We start from the raw sequence: 14,525 nt of genomic DNA on the forward strand, positions 1-14,525 counted from the left end.
TTAGGAAAACTAAATTCAGGGGAACAGGACTCTGAAAAGAAATCTGAATCTCCAGATCTGTTACACAGGCCTTCTGTTCCACTGGGATGGAGCAAAAAAATACTACTCTCTTGAGATGATTTCTGATGTTTTGTTCTCTTTGTCTTTTATTAGGAGAGAGATCTCAAAAGAGGAATATATAAAGATCCTTCCTTATAAAATGTTTCAGAAACTACATTAATTCGTCTTGTTTCTGTGAACTGGTATCGGAAAAAACCCCACAATTACAGCTGTGTTCACTCTTTGAATCACAATTTTTTATGCCTTAGGTGGTTGTTTCAAAACCTGTTTCCCAGTAGTACACTGTAATCAATTTAATACATGTTAAAATCTCATTCTTTATTTGGGTACACTTACCAGTTAATGAAATTGCTGCTCATTGAAATTCAGTTGTGAATTTAGCCATCTTCATCTGCAATCAAGCTGTACAAGTCTTGTTAAAATATTTTCTTTATACTAAAATATCTGAGAAAAAATAAACATAAAAAAACATAATTGGACATGAGTGTTACAAAGTAGAAATCTTACTAACCTTGTGCCACACTTTTAAAAGTGATATTTTTGATATCTCCTTTTATGCTTATTTTTCCAAACATATATGCTCCAAATTTGACCACTGAATATTATGTTGTTCCTGTGACTTCTATTACATTTTATTTTTTTCTTTCAGTACACTGTTGCTCACTAAGAAATTTCCCTTTTTATAATCATTGCTGTATGCAAGTGAAGGAATGTGTGCCCTTCCCACAAGAAACTTTGGGACAGAGTTGCATCCAGGGAATATACTGGATGTATTACACTGGATGAATACACTGTAGTATTCATTCTCAGGCTGTATGTTTTTACCTTCCCAAAACCAGATTGTATTTTAGATGCTTAAGAATTTTTCATTTTAAGTATAGAGTATAAGAATATTAATGAAATTGTTCATAAATAGGAAGTAGTGCTATTAAAGCAGCAAATGTAATGCTAACTAAATATTCACAGTGTTGAATCTAGGGAATAGAGTAGTATTCATTGTTAGATTATATATTTTACCTTTCCAAAACCAGATTGTATTTTAAATGTTTAGGAAGTTTTCATTTTATGTATAGAGAATAGAAATATTAGTAAAATTGTTCATAAATAGGATGTAGATCTATTAAAGTAGCAAATGTAATGCTCACTAAATGTGCACAGGGCTGCAGCCAGGGGAATAGAGTAGTATTCATTGTTAGACTGTGTATTTTACCTTTCCAAATCCAGATTGTATTTTAGATGTTTAAGAAGTTTTCATTTTAAGTATAGAATATAAGAATATTGTAAAGAATATTGTAAAGAATATCTTACTAATATAAGAATATTAGTAAAATTGTTCATAAATGGGATGTAGAACTTAGAGCTATTAAAGTAGCAAATGTAATGCTCAGTAAATGTGCTTTGATATCCACTAAGTCTTGTTCTTTGTAATGTCCATAGTACTTTACTCAATTAAACCTTTGTTTTGGTTCAATGTTTGCAAGCTGTACTTTTTAAAGATGATAGAATCTGTAAATAAATTTCCCTTGTTTCAGAAGTGACATACTTGATGGAATTTTGTCCAATACCCAAATGGTGTAAGATATTTTTATAGGAAACAAATTAAGAAATAAAATTTATTTCTTGCACTGGCAGCTGCTTTATCGGAAGACGTCTTTAGAAGTGACATACAGAGCACATTTTCCCACAGCCACATCTTACGGAAGGAATTGATACGCTCTTGGAGGCCCCGAGGCTGCGCCCTCCCGCCTCTCCCTCGTGGCGGCAGAGCCATGGCAGCGTGAGGCACACGTTTCTCTGGCTCCTCCCGCAGCGGGGCTTGCTTTGGGCACGTTTTAAATGGCAGCAGCAGCAAGCCGAGAAGCTGCGTTCCCCAAGCCAAGGAGTGTCAGGGTGAAGTTCACGAGGCCTGTGGGCAGTACGGGGCCAGAGCTGGCTGGGCACTTTTGGAGCTCGGGGAGACCGTTTCATCCCCCTCACCCCAACGGCTCGGGAACGGCCGCACGGCAGCGATGGAGTCAGCGCGTGGCAGGAGAGGGCAGCGAGCCCTCCTGACCCCACACAGACACCGCCATGGCTCCGGGGGATGCCGAGAGGCTCACAGCGAGGGGCCGCAGCTCCCAGGCAGTGCCAGAGACTCCCACCTGCTGCCAGAGCTGCTCCGCAGGCTCCTGCCTTCCCGGTTTTCTGTTCTGGGGAAAGGTTGAGCCCAGTGGGGTTTCTCCGCCACTTTCCCACTGCCTCCCCACACGCGGGCGCCAGCTTGGGAGGGGGTTTGCCGCCATATTTGTTCCTCCTTGATCCTGGGCAGTCTGGCAGCTTTCAGCAACTTTGTAGCTAATGATTATCAGTTATTTTTTGCCTGTTGCTGTTTCGTTTTCTTTTCTTTTTTTTTTTTTTTTTAATTTAACTGTTATTTTTCACTTATATCTACTCACATTTGTCTCTCCTTATTGATGAAAAAAAGTGGATAAAACCGAAACGGGAGCTAACCTATTTTGGAGTGTCTGGCTCTTAAATTAAACCAAGACAGTAGATGAAATAATTTGGTTTTTTCCCAAGTCTTGAAGTCACAGAGTGTTAATATTGAAATGAATGTCTGCTTCTAGCACCAGAAACAGCTTAGGACTTGTTACTATAAAATTCTGAGCATCTGACCCCAGAGTGCAATGAACATGAATTTAAGGTTATAAATAAATATTACAGTATTCCTAGGTATTCATGCCAGTCATGAGCAGGGCTTTTGGATCAGATTCAGGTTGCACAAAAAACATTTGCAGCTTCTGCTGGATTTTGGTTAGGACCATATGCTGATTTGGCTGGCGAGACATGCAAATTGATGAATTTGGATAAGAATTTTTCATAGCATTTTTTCATTATGGGTAGAGACTAAATCATCTTGTATAATGTTTGGGGAGGATTGAAGCAAACCTTTTTCACTTTTATGTCTTTTTCTCTGTTTTTCTGTACAATGTAATGCATAGCTTCTTCTTATCCTTTATATGTTGAATGTATTATATACTTCCTAACTATTTTTTTATTTTTGGAGAGTAAGTTAAACAATGGAGACAGCACAAAACTCTTGCAACTAACAGCTATGATTATATCCTTTCATCATTAAGGATGAATGACAATAATATGTAGCAGATGATATTCATCCAATGGATTAACAGCCAGCTCATGGGAAAACAAGATATTAAGTATTCACCAAGTTCCTTTTATGGTTGTCAGACTGACCTTAGAAATGTTAACTGTCGAAATGAATGTGTTCTGAAGCATATAAATGTATTTTGACACTTCCAGACAGGGATTAAGACATTTTTTTAGGAGCCTGAAAAACAACTTGAAGACATCACTGATGGTAAATTAAGGTCACATTCAGGGGCTATGAAAGGGGCCCTTCCTTCCACATGGATGCTTCCTTCCAGTGCCTGCTGTTTCTGAGCCAGCAGAAACTCCTCTTTTTGAACAAAACTGGCATTTGCTACATATAACCTGTGTCCTCCTCATCCTGCTACAGGGCATGCACGGAGCATTAGGACATCTGCTCCTGTTACCTTTCAACAAGGCAGAAATGTCATATTCTGTGAGTTTAACTCAGCTCAGGTTGGGGCTAAACATTATCTTGGCAACACACTGACCCACTTAATAAAAACAAGATAAGACACTTTCATAATATTGTAACTAATGACATTTCATCTGTTTGTTTCTGCATTTAATTTTTCAGTTACAGATGCAACTTTGTTTACTACGGTGAGGGTAGGAGTCATCATTTTTAAACTAGGTTCATATTTCTGAAGAACAGAGTCTTGTCCATCTGCCTTACATGGTGCTGAATTAGTCATTCTGTTCATATTCCATTTCCAGAGTTTCTTGTCCTTGTTCAGATTATTCTTTGGAGCAAAAACTGAAAAAACTTTATAAGTAGCTTTAAAAACTTTTAAATACCTATTTAAACCTGGTGACAAACTCCCTGGGATTTTTTCCAGTCATGACAAAATGTTATCTTTGGAGATAAATACAGAAAATTTTCCAATAGAATATATGCATATGTGTGTATATACATTGCATCTTTGCATATATCAGGGGATTAGAGGCCATGGTAAAGGGAATGTTTATAGATAGCCAATAAATAAGGCCAATTTCAAAGCAACAATTTATTACATTGATATCCAGTAATAATAGAATACCATGAGCAGTGGATAGTTCTTAATTGCTGTCAGTCGTTATCAACACATGCCCAACGTTTCCCATAAGTTTCCCATAAAATACCAGTGGAAGAAAGCCCATGGCCTAGTCCCATATAGTCAGCACTGATCGTCCTTGGTGGTCTCACTTGCAGAAATCAGAGGTGAAAGCTCCTCAGCAAGAAAAGCTGGAAATGAAGGAGGATATTTTTTTGCCCCCTGCAGTTGTTCATCTGTCCTTAGCTGCTGTGGTGTGACTGTTGCTTTAAGTTTGTGTTTGCCCACTATTCTCCTCCCTAATCTCCTCCCCTTCTGAGTTACCCATCTCCCCAAGCCCTTCCCTAATTTTCTTCCTCCCAAGCTGTCAATCTTCCCTAACCCTACCCCTTTTTCCAGAGTGTTCCTTGTCTGTCTTGTAGTATTTGATACCCCATTCGTTGCTTTGTATTATCCCCCTCCCCTGCTCTCCCTGATAGGTTATGAATGTTAGTCCTGCCCTCGATTCCTCCCCTATAGGTGGAGGTGCCCTATACCACTCCCCCTATAAAAACCTCTGCAGACGCCCCTGCGCTTTGTCTTGGGGTCCCAGGTCGTGGAGCTAATAAATCCATCCAGTTTTACCCCGTGTCCTGTGTTGTTGTTATCTGTTCCTGTGCCGGACCAAGCGATATCTGGGAATAGCAGAGCTCACGGGGGGAAGGTCGCGCCCCTGCTGTCGCGGCCCAGCACGATACCACAGCACACTGCGACACTTAGTGCTTTATTTTTCCCACAGCATCTTGTCATAGTTCTTTTCACTTCGTTGTCTTAGAATTCTGGCTATACATATTCCTTATTCTGCAGGATCACTTTGGTTTGATGAGACACTTTCTGCTTTTTTGGCAGGATGAATTTGGTTTTCCTGGACATCTTTCCTGCCTGCTCTACGTGCTTTGTCTTCTCTGCAGATTTTACTGCTTGCAGTTGTTTTCCTCTAAACTATTTGTGCAGTTGTACCCTAAATCTCTGTATGCCCATTTTGCAGTATATGTGTACATACATACATGTGTATTCACTCCCCGTGGTTAGGTTGTTTTAGTTTTCTGAGGTCTAGGTTGAAGATAAACTAATATTATTTATATTTTAGTCTGATTTTGTTCTAGGGACTCATCAGGCCTCTGCCTGAAGCCTGAAACTTCTGAAAAGTCTGCTTTTTGTTTCTTCCAGTTAATATTTTGTTACTCAATACTTACTGGACAAAAAAAAAAAGATCTTTTTTGTCTTGCTGCTCAGTTAGAATGTCCTTATTTCCTGTCTCTCTTAACCTTTCAGTGTTTTGCTCCACCCTCACTATGCCTAAAAACATCCCTTCAGTGTCTGGATTGTGTAGATTCTAACTGGAATCAGTGAGATTTTTTTCCCATTAATGCATTGGAATTAAGCCCCCAGCCTTTTTATTTTGCTTCATTACCTCATTTGTTTAGGCAGAATTCTCTGCTCAAGAATCTTTAAACTGTAATTAGGGTCAACTTGTGCCAAAGCTGTATTTTAACAGTTAAATTGTGCATGCATACAGGTATGTAGGTGTGTATATATGAACACAAACAGGGAGTTTGTAATGATCTAGATGTACACACACCTATATTTACAAACACTGCAGAAATCCCACTGTTCCATAACTGGTTCCTAGTGCTTCCCTGTCACCATAATTCAGTTGCATCAAGTGCTATAATCTTTTCCTCCACAGTTTTAGATCACCTGCATATTTGAGCAAGGCACAATACAGCTCTTTCCAGTCTTCATAAATATTAATTATGTTAATTAAATATTAAATCAAATAGTAAATCATAATTAAAATTAAAATATTAAATATTTATTGAAGGAGGTCTAGTGTTGGTGACTCTGAGAGCACATATCTAGACATTTCCTTCTAGTTAATGTTGTGCCATTTATAATTGTTATGGTAATGGTCCAGCAGCCAATTACGTATTTCAGACAGCTATATTCATGTTTAAGTCACATCATTCTTTCTCCTTGAAAGAGATCTGTTGAGCTATATTGAAACCACTGATAACATTTCTGCAGCAAATTTTTGGTTTGGAGAACGATGATTATAGCACAAGACCTGAGAATTATTCTGCTCAAAGCTGAGCTTCCTCCGCAGTTCAAAGGCTGCTGGCCCTGGAACTTGGTTTTGGAATAGTTTAGAACATAAGGAATGTTATATTTTAACCTAATCATCACTGGGAAGGGAAAAACCCCCACCTGATTATACTTTCTACTCTTGGAATTTCATCCCACCTGTGGCACTGGAGTTGGTATTTTTATTGCCAAACTGACATTAATTTACATTAGAATATGTAAATTATAGTAGGATGGGGAAAAGTCAGATTATTAATGCCTGTACTGTTTACTTTTTCTCTATTTATGCTGTTTATTTTGAAGTGTTATAATTTTCACATATTTAACTTCAAATATTCAACAAACCTGTCAGATTATTTTCACTAAATCACCATTCTGAAGAAAAATATAAAGAACTCACATAGTTCTAGCATTAGAATCATAGTGTTTGACAAGAAATCCTGCCTCTTGTCTTTTTCTTCCAAGTTTTAGGCGATCAAGTGCTCCTGCAACCTAGAAATCCAGCATGTCTGAAAGCATTTCTTTTTCATGGAATAGACCAGACAATAGACATTTGAACAAAGCCCTGGATGCAACAGGTAGAATACTGACTATGCAATAAATAAATGTGAGGGTTTCTTTGGTGAAGCAGATCTGAGACTTTCTGATACCAAAAGATATTTGACTATTCCACCCTCAGACCTCAATTTCCCAAATAAAATATTTCCTAGAAGAAATAGGATAAGACTGCTATCTTTCTTTCTTTCTTTCTTTTTTTTTTTTTTTCCTCTATTCATGTTTATAGGACCTGATTTTATTAGTTTTTATTTGTGGCCTCGTTTTTGTTCCCATGTGAAGATTCTATTCTACTTGAAATTGTAGAGGCTGAGATTATAATTGTCAGCCTAGTACAGCTACCTATTTGAAATAGCTGATCAAACCAAACACAAGGCAAAAATGAATCAAAACATGTAAATTTGGTTAATTTTTAAATTATGCATTTGTAATGTATCTCCTGGCACCATGTTTCGCTGGATAATTTTGTATAGCCTAATCTTTCCTGAAAAGCTTGCTTGCTGTTTCTTCTGTTCTTCCTACATGTAGCAATTTGGAATTAAAAATAATTATCCCCTTAAATTATGCCAAGCATTTGTGTTTCACCAATTGTGCTGTAAATGTTTTTAAACCCATTGTGGGATTAAATGAGAAAGAAAGATGGTGAAATGCTTACACACATAATACAGGTGAAATGCTTACTGCACATAATACAGGTGCCACCTACTGTTGGACATTTTGATTCATATTACAACTATATTTATTAATCTAGTACAGGTATTACTTACAAATATTTATGTTGGAACAGATGAGACTAAAGAGAATACTTCCTGCATTTGCAGTAAAACAGTCAGGCTTTTTATCTGTTTCTATGTGGAAAATATAAATTCTAAACATTTTGTAAAAAAACCCCAAACCAACAAACAAGAGGTTGGTAGCAAAAAGAGATATTAATCTGTGTCTAAATTTTAAAAAGCTAACCAGCAGTCCATTATTAGACATTTTTATTTAGCAACAGAGTCTTGGTTATGAGTGGCAGCTGCAGAGCAGGCTGTGCTGGGTGAGAGTTCTCAGTGCTGTGCCTCTTGCATTCCTCTGGAATGTGCATGGCACAGCCATTTCATCTGCTCTGGGCTGGATGGAGAAGAACAAAGCCACTGCTGCCAGTAAGATTTCCATGCCAGAATCGAACCTGCTGGGCTTTCTCCAGTACCATTGACAGAAAGTGTGCTCCTCCCTTCCTAAACAGCTTATAAATGAACACGAAAAGCCCAGCATTTCTATTGCTCCTCTTCTTCAGGGGAAAATTCCTTATGTGGAAAGGAACTTGCTTGACATGTTTTCACTCTATCAATATTAATGCTTTGCAGAGGTGACTAGATAAATCAGCAGAGATTGTTTATCTCTCGGGCAAAAGAGGCCATAAAAGTAAATGACTGTGAGGAGAACGAAGTGGAGTAAAATGTCAAGATTTATGCAGAGGTGTAGGAAAATCAGGGTTGTTTTTTCATCTCTTAATTTCTAGTCCATTTTGACATGCATACAGGATTGTGTTTTCTTCTTCCTATCCTGAAGAAATGATCCCAAAATAAATGACTGAATTAGAGACAGAAGTCATTTTGGTGACATGTCTTGCTGTCTCAGATGGTACCAGAGAAACTGCTAATTAAATGAAAGTCTCTTTACTGAGGCCAGTTCTGAAGTGTGCTTCATGCTTCATCATGAAACCGCAATATCTGTCCAGTTTAAGAAAATTATGCACAGTGACTTAGTAAATCTCATATTTGTAAATCACAAAACATTCTCAGCTATTTATTATAGACTTTATAAAGTCTAAGATTCCCGTCTTTCTTTTATCTGTATTTTTATTTACAGCAGTTTTTGGCAAGACTCCCAGGATTTTTGGAACTGGTAAGTATTTTTAGTTTTTATAATATGTACTGAAAATAAGTTTGTACACATGAAAGTTTTACAAAGAGGCAACAGGTAAAAACAAATGTACCTTTATCTGTCATGTTTTGTATTTTCTCTATCATAATATTCTACAAGAGGGCCAACAGGGAAAAAAATGTAGAACTGTGGATGCTGTTGTGCTTAGCTAATACAATAATTTCTATGAAAAATATGATTGGTTTAACTTAATTTATGTACATTAGAAGAATCAGGACAAAGCAGCAGTGTTTTTGCCACATAAACATTATATGTTTGTGCTGTGGAGATTTCAGAATTTCAGACAATGAGGTCAGTGGCTACCTGACCTGAATTTCCACAACTATATTAAGAGAGGAAATTGGTTCTAGTATATAATTTCCTGGAACATCCTCAGGGAGTACACAGTTATGATTACTCAGTGGCTTTAAATCAATGCAGTGGCTGGAACAATAGTTATAATATTTTTGAAGATGAAATGATGGATAGCATTTTGGCTAATGACTCCCTTCAGTTTGTATCGTGGTCAAACTGGCATTGAAGGGTTGGGGACTGTGTAGCACAGCCCCTGCCAAATGGCAGAGTGCAGGTACAACAGCAAAGAATGAGAAGGATTATTTTGCTAATTCAGAGATAGGTAATTGCTTCCATTAACTTTAATTTTTAAAGGGTTTGCCTCTGAACAATTGAATAATGTTGATAAAATGTGGTTGAATAACTGAAAGCACAGTAGGTCATGGTTCATGTAGAGAATTATTATCCTGCAGATTTCAAAGGGATCAGGTAGGAAAACATTCTCAAATTGATTGACCTACAGTGTGCAGTTAATATCCTCTCAAACTGTTGGAAACACAGAAGAGTAACTAAATTCAGACCAGGCAGTCTATCCTGTTGCTAAGGAGAAAAAGCAAAACTCCTGTTCATTCCCAAACTTTACTGTGCTTATGTCTATTGAATAATTCTGGGCTCCATCCCACAGTCTGTGTGAACTTTCTGTGAGGTCAAACCCTAAAATTACTTCAGAACATTTGCATGCATTTTTAGGTGTCAGTCAGCAAATTTCATTTGAACAATGGGAAAGAAAATGGGTATGTCCCTTGGGTAAGAGGGACATAAAAATGTGATTCTGCAGCTCCTTCAAACTGTTGCTTCACTAAAATATTGACTACAAATATGATTGAGTTTGACTTGGAAAAGTATTTACTTCAATAAGCTGTGGCAATAACTACACTATTTTCCACAGTTCTCTTCTTTGGTGGCAAATTTTTTTCCACTTTATGAGGTTAAAAAAAAAGGAGGGTTAGGCTTATGAAACTTTACCAAATATATCTGAGCCTCAAATGTAGCCTTTTCAGCTCTTTCATTCAGTTGCATTGTACTAAGGAAACATATTTTTATCTCTTACTAGCAGTTCTCTAAAAAGGCTGATTTGGCAGTATGCAGATTAAAGAGAAAAAAATAAATATATTCCAGGTAGTATGGTATTGTGTGCAGCAAAACTAAGTGTAAGTGAAATTCCTTTTCAATTCCTTCAGCTGTACCCTCATCAGCACAGCTCTACTGATGGAATTTCTTTAATTTCCCATGGATATTTTCTGTCCTTTAGAAGTTCCTCTGAATCCTTATTTTTTCATGGTATGGGTAGATCTGTGTGAAAATCATGTCTAGTTAGGCAAGGCAGGCGAGAACTCTCTCTGCCCCATGCTATTCTAGCTCAAATTTCAAAATTTAACAGTAATTTTGAATTCCTCTTCCTGTGAACCTCCTCCTGTCCCTTTCTTGGAGTTCACTCATACTTTTGAATAAAAGATTAAGCCTCTAAGTTCAGCTGCTCTGGTGAGGTCTGTTAGCACTAACTCCTAAAACACATTTTACAGTTGCCATAAAGAACCCTACACAGAGCTTCAGAGATGTCTGAAAGGTCTCTCGCTCTGTTAGTCAGGAATGTGCTGCCAGCAGCTCCTGGTGTGTGCTCCATGTGCTGCTCTTACATAACCAACCATAACCAACTGGGAGCTTTTTAATCAATCAGGATCTGAAAAAAACCAAATTCTTTTGTGTGAAGGAGGAATGATTGAGGATACAAATAATAACAAATACTACATTTAAAAAACTGATTTAAAAAATCAGTTTTAAAAATTTCAAATTAAATCAGATTTTATAATTTCCACTTCAACCTTACACTGAGTAGAAAAGTTGGACATTAAAATAAATGCACTTTAAAATACAGCTCAGTTATATTATTATATCCTTTCAATAGCTTTACATAAGCCTCTTTCCTAATTATGGTATTTTAAAGATTTTTTGAGGTATTTGTGATTCAGGCCAAGATAGTAGGAAGCATCTGGATTGGAGGAAATAATATTGAGGAAAATAATCTAATGAACAGACAAGTTATGAAGTCCATCTGTGCACAGACCATGCATCCATATAATCTCTCACCTCAGAAGACACAACATGCATGTTTTATCATAACATGCATTTCAAAATCCTGACAGTTAATTCTTCATATTGTACCAGCTTGTATAGTCTTTATTGAATATCTCATATTAACTGATGCATAGAAACAGACCTTGAGACAATTCAAAGCATCTTGTCACAGCATCTTTAAGAAAAATTGTTTTGCTGGATTTAGAGCCACATTATGTAATTGTTAAGAGAGGCTCTGAAGTTTTCACACAGTAGAGAGGGAATTAGAAAAGAAAATGGGAAAACTTTTTGATTTATAGACATAGCAGTTGAGACTGGAGAGAAATAGTTCCTGAAGAACATCACTGCATCAAACAATCTGTGAGTACAAAATAGAAGCAGTATGAGAAAGGGAAAGTCTGATGACAGACTGAGAATCTTGTTTTATAAAATAGCTGCAGAGGGCTTGAGAGCTTTAAAGAGTGCCAGTTAGGGGGCAGAAGAGAAGAGTGCACATCATAGGAGAAAAATACTGAGCTTTAATCTCAAACACATTAACCTCAAGTCTTCATTGTGAGGTAGCTTGGTCTTGTTTTTTGGAAATACTGAGCTCTCACATTTTTGTAAACAGAAGAAATAATGCAGAGGTGGGGGAGAGGAAAATGCATATGAATTTTACAGGCATAAAATACAGATATCTGTGAATTGCAATCCTTTTTAAAGAAATAGGTTAGTATGGTCTCCCAAGGAGCTCAGGAAGAGCATGGCTATTCTGTCAGGCTCTGAAGCACAGGAAACAAATACCACTACTTACATGCTTAACTGGGACCTAAAACAGTGCCCAGCTGTTCTATCAATGGAAATTCTGTGGGGTCCAGCTTTTGTGTCAGTCCAGCTTCAGAAAGGGGAAGCAGGGGACTCTGCAGGACAGAGATTTATGAACTGGGGAGCACAGGTGCACTACACCATCTGGTAGAGTGGTCCCTGTCTTTAAAACCATTGCACTGACACCCATCTCCTTCAGCCAGGCTTGTGCTGCACCCAGACCAAAGCAGGACTACCTGAGCTGTGTGCAGTGGGGCTCTAGCCAAACAACCTTCACACTCGATTTCACAGGAAGGGAATATTGAATGCAAACACAAAGAGACTATTACCATTACCCCCTTTATGTGACATTTGCAAGATGAGTACTGGAGTTAGAGGCTACCCACATTTTAAGGAGGATGAGACTTATTTAAAAAATGAGAAAGAGAAGCTCAAAATTAAGGCCTGACTCACTCATGGAGCACTGGTCACTGAGGAATGATTTTTATTATAGTAGGCAACTCTTCAGTCTGTTGGATACAACAGAAGCCAGTCTCCGGAAGCCAAGAGTACAAGTAAAATTTGCAAGGTGCAAATTTTGACCCGGTAATCAACTACTGAACAGCACAGCCATAGAGGCTGTGCAAGAGGTAGGTGCTCTCTTGCAGTCACTCATAACCAAGGTTGAATGCCTCTGAGATACAGTGGAAGTCAAAAACCATGGACATGATGCAGAAGTTGCTGGTGAGAGTTAGAGGAGGTCAGACCATGTGGCCATTGTCCCTTTTCATCTTACATTCCCCGAGTTGGAGGCATATCTTAATACTTACTGCTACACTGCTTCTCCAGGTGTCAAGAAATATTCAGCTGGTCTAGAAAAACATTCTGAAAGGTTGTTGCTCAAATGTGATCTGTTTGTATTTAAGCAAAATACAATTTGGGGGATCCACTGCTATCTCAACATCATAATCAGGATGTGACCCTGTATATTGCTTAGTACACACAGTAAAACACAGCCCTGGGTATTAAGAGTTGTTCAGGAGAAACTGAAAGGAATTTAAAATTAATTATAATAATTGAGATTTTTTTGTTACAGCTCCAGAATTAATTAAGAAACTATTGTTAATGACCACAGATACCAGTCATCTCTGAAGGAAGTAGAAAATGGTAGTCTGCAGAATAAACATGATGCCATTTGTAGATTCTTTTTAATCAAAATACTCGAACTGAGAAAATTACTCAATAAACATGATGAGCAAATATTTAACCTTTAGGTTTAGTTTGTGTTTTTGTGTTCACATTCCAAACAAATATAGTTAGAGATGCTTAAACATTTGTAAGTGTTGAACATATGTTTACAGAGTAATTATATTTAACACTGGGAAATTCACAAAACACTTTCCACATGTCTTATGTGCCCTTTTATATTAATGTTTTCTAAATGTCATGTTGAATAGTATATTAAATTCCAGGTTCTTTCTAAGGTACCTCAAGTGGTAGCTGTAGAAGATATTTTTCTCAGCTGTAATAACTTCTTGCATTTAAATATATTGTTGGTGTTTCCATATATCCTATTACCTTACATTTTCCAGTACACCAACAGATGAAGGTTTTAATAAAGTCCATGATTAAGCAAGGTTTTTACTGCAGCTATCTTTTTGCATTTCAAATTGTCAGTTTGCTGCTACTGTGATTTCCCCTCTGTACAGGATTACCTTTGTTCAACAGGAATCATGCAAATCGGTGATTAACAAGAGATTGGCTAACATACTTCACTGCATTATGCAATTCTGATATTGCACCTCATTTACCAATGGGGAAAAAAATTTAAAAGGAAAGTTTCTAAACCCCACATTTTCATCTGAACTCTCCATAGGGCCTCAGTGCTTGGAGCCCTTTCACCTGGGCTGTTTTGGCTCACTGTCCCAGGCTGGTGCCTGGTGCTGGTGCTCACTGTGGCCTGGCCGGTGCCTCCAGGGCTGCTAACATCACTATGGCAATGGAATTCCCGGGTGTGAGCGAGGCCTCCGCAGGCAGCCAGGCTGGGAATGGGCTGGGAACGAGGAGCACCAGAGGGGCTTTGCTCCTCCCTGCCCTCCCGCAGGGAGATGTCGGGTCCTGCACTCCTGCCTCCGCTTTGGGGCTCCCCGGAGCACGTGAAGGACACCCGCGCTCACCTGCGCCTCCCGCACAGGAGGAACAGCTGCTTCCCGTGAGGGCGGCAGAGCCCTGGAACAGCTGCCCAGGGAGGGCGGGGGGTGTCCCCCTCTGGAGACATTTCAAACCCACCTGGGCGCGTTCCTGTGTCACCTGCGCCAGGTGGCCCTGCCTTGGCGGGCGGTGGGACTGGCTGATCTCCAGAGCTCCTTCCAACCCCAACGATTCTGTGACTCTGAAACAGGATGCTGAGCCCTTCGACTCGGATCACGGATGCGGGAGAACAGATTTGTGTAAAAACCAATAAAAAAGGGATTTTCACCTCGT

At 38.5% G+C, this 14,525-nt stretch overlaps 2 long non-coding RNA genes across 2 annotated transcripts; one reads left to right on the forward strand and one right to left on the reverse strand.

Moving 5' to 3' along the window:
* Window positions 1–6,756: 6,756 nt before the first annotated feature.
* LOC128793836 (uncharacterized) lies at window positions 6,757–13,302 on the forward strand. The gene is made up of 3 exons (XR_008432900.1): window positions 6,757–6,943; window positions 8,775–8,810; window positions 13,138–13,302. It is a non-coding gene; the product is annotated as an uncharacterized LOC128793836 (long non-coding RNA).
* Window positions 7,887–14,513, reverse strand: LOC128793837 (uncharacterized). Its single transcript, XR_008432901.1, has 2 exons — window positions 14,331–14,513; window positions 7,887–8,635 (listed from the first exon to the last, which is right to left on the reverse strand). It is a non-coding gene; the product is annotated as an uncharacterized LOC128793837 (long non-coding RNA).
* Between the last annotated feature and the right edge of the window lie 12 nt (window positions 14,514–14,525).

This window comes from Vidua chalybeata, chromosome 11, assembly GCF_026979565.1.
Source record: "Vidua chalybeata isolate OUT-0048 chromosome 11, bVidCha1 merged haplotype, whole genome shotgun sequence".
NCBI classification, from domain to species: Eukaryota; Metazoa; Chordata; class Aves; order Passeriformes; family Viduidae; genus Vidua; species Vidua chalybeata.